Here is a 5,936-nt window from a genome sequence, read left to right as displayed (position 1 = left end):
ATGACAGCCTATCTCCTGCGCTGATGAGTCAGTCAATGCAGTGTCAAAATGAGTCCTACGTGAGAATTAATCACTTTTCTAAAAGATATGTTTTTTTTTAAAAACATCCTTGAAATAACATAACTAACACATTCAATGTCTTAAAAAGGTAGCAAACAACATATGGTTTTCAACAAGCGTATTCACATTAAACCTTTCCCATTTGCCATGGATGGAGATGGGGACCAGCAGGGAGTAGGTGCAGACTCACAGGAAATACTGAAATAACAAGCCCCTAAGATTGATGATGTAATGCATTGAACCTAAAACTGTAAACCAGAATCGAATTTGATAGATGACTTAGTGAGTCTTTGAGGAAAATACCAGAAAAATAGGGTAGGAAATCTCCAAGATCTCTCCTCTCCACACATGAGATGTCACCCTCCCGTAGTTCTCTGACTAGAGGGGGACCAACTAGGACTCACTCGTTTTGCTGCTGCTTCCTCTTCCCAGACCTGGAAGAGATGGGATTTTTCTCTATTCCTTTCCTGTTTCAAGGACTCACTTACACTCTGGTTTAAAGTAAAATTCTGTTTTACATTTTTCAAATGATCATCTGAGTTAAAATTTATGCCCTTGTAATGATCTACGGGCCAGCCCTATTTGCTCCTGGAAATACAAAGATGGAGCATTTGGGATTTAGAAAGTCCTGTCTCTTTGAAAGCCTGTTTGGCAAGTTTGTGATCTTAACAATTCTCAAAAGCAAAGACTAGACTGCAAAAACATAACGTATTTTCTTTGCCTTCCTTCCATAAGAATCATAATCCTGCCTGAGACAAATGGATGCCGCCAACAGGATAGGGGGAGGTCATATACTTGGAGGTACAGGGAGAAAAGTACATCATCTATTTAAAAAATAATACCCATTACGATTCTTCAGCATGACAGTCAAGCCAGGTTTATCAAGTACTTTTTTTTTTTTAAGGTTTTTTTGGATGTGGACCATTTTTAAAGTCTTTACTGAATTTGTTACAATATTGCTTTCTGTTTTATGTTTTGGTTTTCTGGCCACGAGGCATATGGGATCTTAGCTCCCCGACTGGGGATTGAACCTGCACCCCCTGCATTGGAAGGCAAAGACCCTAACCATTGGACTACCAGGGAAGTCTCTTTATCAAGTACTTTCTAACGCCTGATGTTTAGCCAGTAGTTAGATCCAAGCAAACAGAAATAGCTCCTAACCTGTGTAATAGGGAAGAAACTTTGTGTTCTATTACAAGTTAATCACTAAAGGGGTGTTGCCTATAAGCTTAAATTATACATAATGGCCCGTCCCTGGGAACCCTGCCTCCCAGGTAATGAGCATTAAGCTCAAGTACCTTTGTTTAGCTCCCAGGAAGCATGCTGACCAGGCCCACCTGTGAATGACTGCAGGGAGGAAAAAAGTAACACCTCCCCTCTGGAGGCTGACCTAATATGTAGTAGGCACAAAAGAAATATTTATTGAATTTACCAAACCAGGAAGTGTCTAACTTTACTCCCTCCCCTTTAAGTATAAAAGAAGCCTGAATTCTAACTCAGGCAAGCTGTTCTTTGGGACACCACTCCACCATCTTCCCTGTCTGCTGGCTTTCTGAATAAAGTAGTTATTCCTTGCCCCGACAACTCGTCTCAATGTATTAGCCTGTCGTGCAGCAAGCAGTACGAACACATGTACCTTCTTAAGTAGGATGTATAAACATCCCTACTATTTGGGGGTTATCTACTGGGGCCATTCCACCTGTCCACAAACATTAGAACAAACAGATGTTTTCTGTTTCTCAGTGACTGTAGTAAGTACAGTAGAAGAATCTAAATGGCCAAAGAATTGTTCTAAAAGAATTTTTCAAATGATTACCCATTGTTAACAATTTCAACACTGTAATAATGAAAGAACTATTTGATCGAGGGCAGGCACGTGGTGATTATGGCACGTGCTGGATGGCTGGTTCATGTCGTGGCAACCATGGCAACCGGTGTGAGAGGTAATGGGTGAGTTTGGTGATCTTGCTAGGAACCTAGGGTGTAACAGTTATGTTTTGGTAGTTATTAAGTGCTGCAAAAGGTTGAATAGCGTTTTGCATTTATACAGTAAACATCTGCAGAAATAATCGAAGACCAATGAAATGAGAAAAGCAAAAGCCATTTTTCTGGGTTTGCTATAGTAAGGGAGCTAGCCACTATCACTTGCGTTTTGGTGGAGACTCAAAGGTGGGCAGAGGAGTGGGAATGCCTTATAAGGTGCAGAAAGGGAAGGCTTCCGGTGTGCCTGGCTGGTGGCAGGGGGCAGGTGAGGGTGGATAAACTAGAATTGGGCATCCTAAGTGATTGGTCAGGGGGGCAGATTTGGCTTTCTTTGGTTGGTTTTAAGTTGGAAGCAGGAACAAAACTTAGGGAGGGCTGTCAGTTGTTAATCAAGCCCTGGCCATTTGGGGCCAATTGTTACAAAAGTTATTATTTAGCTTCCTGGTTTGCTGCTAGAGACAGCAATCTTGCTTCCTGCAAGTCTGATTTACAGGAGGCTGGCTTCCTGGGCTGGTTACTGTGGAAGAGCGGTTGGTGTCCCGGGCAGGTGGCTGCAGGTTGTGGGGCAGAGCTCTATTGCTATGGATGGCCTGGCCATCGTCTGTGTGTACATTCAGTCTCTCCCATCCCATTCCTTAATCGAGAACAGAAAGAAAAACTAAGCAGACACACCCAAAAGATGTTGGCGAGAGATTAATTAAAAGTTTTAGTCATAATGGGAATTCCCTAGGGGTCCAGTGGTTAGGACTGCGCGCTTCCACTGCAGGGGGCACGGGTTTGATCCCTGGTTGGGGAACTAAGATCCTGCATGCCTTGCGGTGCGGCCAAAAAAAAAAAAAAAAAAAAATTATGCTCTTTTCAAATTAATATATTTAAATTTCAAATACAGTCTTCATCCAAATAGGTCAGGTTGCAGACATTCTGGGTAAATCATTTATTTTATGAAAACCAGTGTCCTACAGTTGTGCACTTTATTAGGTGGACCGCAAAGGTGCATGTGCTCTTATATACTATACACTGGAATGGAAACGCTGGAAGGCCCCTTAGCCCTGGCATCAAGAACAGGCCTGATATGTAGTAGGCACAAAAGAAATGTTTATTGAATGAATTAATGCATGTTTCTAACTCTTTTTTTAAAGTTTATTTTTAACTGTGCTAAAATACATATAACATAAAATTTACCATTTTAACCATTTTTCAGTGTACAGTTGAGTAGTGTTAATTACTTTCACATTGTTGTGTAATCATCTCCGGAACTCATCTTGCAGAATTGAAACTCTGTACCCAGCTCCCCATTTGCCCCTCTCCCCACCCCATGGCAACCAATACCCCCACCCAAGCCCTGTCTCTATGAGTTTGACTTCCCAGGTGCCTCATATACTTGGAATCATACGGTATTTGTCTTTTTGTGACTGGCTTATTTTACTTGGTACAATGTCCTCAAGGTTCATTCATGTGTAGCATGTGTCAGAATTTCCTTCCTTACTTTTTTTTTAACCTTCCCCCACCTGTCCCTCCCCAGCCGTAAAAAAAATTAGGAAGGATATAATCTGAGAATAGTGAACTCACAACGGTGTCTTTGTTTCTCTTACTTCACTCATTTTTGGCATTTGGAAATGGGCCTCATTTCCCTCATATGTAAAATGGGGTCATAATATATACACATGCACAGGACCACTGACCTAGCTGTCCTGCCTGGCACAAACGAGGGGATGGGGGGGCTGTTAGCCCTCCCCTGCCCGTCCCCTTGAGCTGGTTTTTCCTCTTACTCCATCTCCCACTACTAAATACCCTTCTCTCTTCTTCTGACCATCCCGGGACCAGAGAGAGGGAGGGGCCAGGGTGAGGGGTGGGTCATGACACGCACAGGTCATGACCAAGAGGGAAGAAAACTCACTCTTTCCAGGACAATGTAGGGACTCTGAGGGAAAATTCAGCCTTTTTAAAGCTGAATAATATTCCATTGTAGGTGTACACCACATTTTGTTTACCCATTCATTTGCTGATGAACCCTTAGGTTGCTTCCACCTTTTGGCTATTGTGAATAATGCTGCTGTGAACAGGAGTGTACAAAAGTCTCTTTGAGACCCTGCTTTCAATTTTTGGGGGGTATATACCCAGAAGTGGGATTGCTGAATCATATGATAATTCTATTTTTATTCTGGGGGGAACCACCATACTAGTTTCTATAGCAGCTGCACCATTTTACATTCCCACCAGCAGTGCCCAAACACGTTTCTGACTCCTAAGTTTGATTTCCTGGTGTGCTGGTCTGGAGCAGATTAGAAGCAATGAATTAGAAGGGACCAGCAGGTAAAACAGTAGCATGAAGTGTCGTCTGGCAATCTAACGTTGAATGACAAGAATTACAAGAAGCAAAACTAGCACTGGATTATTACAATATTCAATAATGGATACTCTTAATGGTGATCTGGAATATAATGAAAAAGTTAAATTATGTTCGATTTCCATTGTATAAGGAGGCAGGCATCCTTAAACCATTGGTAGTTATGTAAGAAAAAATCCATTGATAATTATGTAAGTATTGAAGTGTTTAATTTTAGAATGATTTCCAAAACAAAGAGTTCCATTAAAAATTGTGAAATTTTTCCAAGGGCTTGGTCCTTAAGGAGGTCATTTTCATTTATCCAGGAAGTTCACTTTTATGGCCTTGACCCCTTCCTATAATGCCACATTAGTGAGATGTCGCTGTTTCCACGTATAATAATCATACAGAGGCCTTTTCAAATTTAAATCATGATGTAATGATGTATACTAAACCAAAATAATAATTTCAGCTAATGGTGTTTGTATGGTCATGAAACGTTTATTGATTAAGGAAAGAGGGAATCCACTGAGCTAGGAAAACATTCTCCAAACCACTGGAAAATGACAGGTCTAACAAATAATTACCATTTGGTGGTGTATATTGAACTCTCTTACATACAGAGCACCAGGGATCTGAAAGAAGTGAGGAGGTGACATATGGCCTGAGGAGGGTCGTGACCTAGTTATGACTCACAAGGGGCATTATTACAGCATGTGGGTTGCACACGGGAGGAAGGGGGGGGTCAGGGAGAGATGTGCCCTTCATCCCGGGCAAGAACCAGTGGGCCATCCCGCTGATAGCTGGTGGGCTGGCAGGCTTGTCCAGAGGCGGGCTGCAGACGCATGGTGGTGAGTCTGTGCAAGCCACGCCAGGGCGCTGGGGATGGAGGTGAGCTGGGAGGCAGGAGAAATGTCTGTCGGAAAGCTGGGTCGGGGTTCACCACCAGAGACCAAAGCCGAGGTTAGGGAACCCAAAGGGATCTGAACAGAAGGTGCTGAGACTGAGAATAAATAAGTAACTGATAGTTTAAATGGCAGAGGGTCACTGAAAGGTGCGTGGGGACATCACACACGATGAAGTTATGCTTTCCCATTTTTTTTTTTTAATCTTTATTGGAGTATAGTTACTTTATGCTTTCCCATCTTGAATTGGGAAAATGCTGCTGTCACTTTGTTCGTCCCACGTCCTGGCTCCTTTGTGAAGTCGGGTGTGTTGTCATTCCAGGTTCATGGTGAGGAAACTGGATGGTGAACCCAAGCCCCCTTCAGTCACATCCACGTCAGGAGTTGAGCTGGGATTTCCTGCCCTGGAGCTTTTCGCTACCAGGTGAGCCTTGGTCCTGTCATTGTCCAGTCTAAAAATCTTCCCCTTCCTAGAAAAAGCTTTTGTTTATAATAAATGTCTTACGTCTTAATGGGCAGTGGGCTGTGGGGTCTGGAGGGTAGCTTGTGTAACATAGTCAGTCAAAGTCACAGATTAATACCCTGGTTTCCTCAGCAATGTTAGCTTAGGAAGTGGCCTGAACTTAAGGCGACTTGGTTTTTGAAAGCCTTTTTTAGAGACA

At 42.7% G+C, this 5,936-nt stretch overlaps 1 long non-coding RNA gene across 1 annotated transcript; it reads right to left on the bottom strand.

Annotated features, from left to right (window-relative positions):
• Positions 1 to 4,856: 4,856 nt before the first annotated feature.
• On the bottom strand, positions 4,857 to 5,605 carry LOC113628303 (uncharacterized). Its single transcript, XR_003435979.1, has 2 exons — positions 5,500 to 5,605; positions 4,857 to 5,372 (listed from the first exon to the last, which is right to left on the bottom strand). It is a non-coding gene; the product is annotated as an uncharacterized LOC113628303 (long non-coding RNA).
• Positions 5,606 to 5,936: the final 331 nt, after the last annotated feature.

The sequence above is a fragment of the Aethalodelphis obliquidens genome, unplaced genomic scaffold (assembly GCF_003676395.1).
Source record: "Aethalodelphis obliquidens isolate GAN/ISIS:26980383/991018 unplaced genomic scaffold, ASM367639v1 scaffold23, whole genome shotgun sequence".
Classification (NCBI taxonomy): domain Eukaryota; kingdom Metazoa; phylum Chordata; class Mammalia; order Artiodactyla; family Delphinidae; genus Aethalodelphis; species Aethalodelphis obliquidens.
This window is presented reverse-complemented; position numbering and strand designations above follow the sequence as displayed.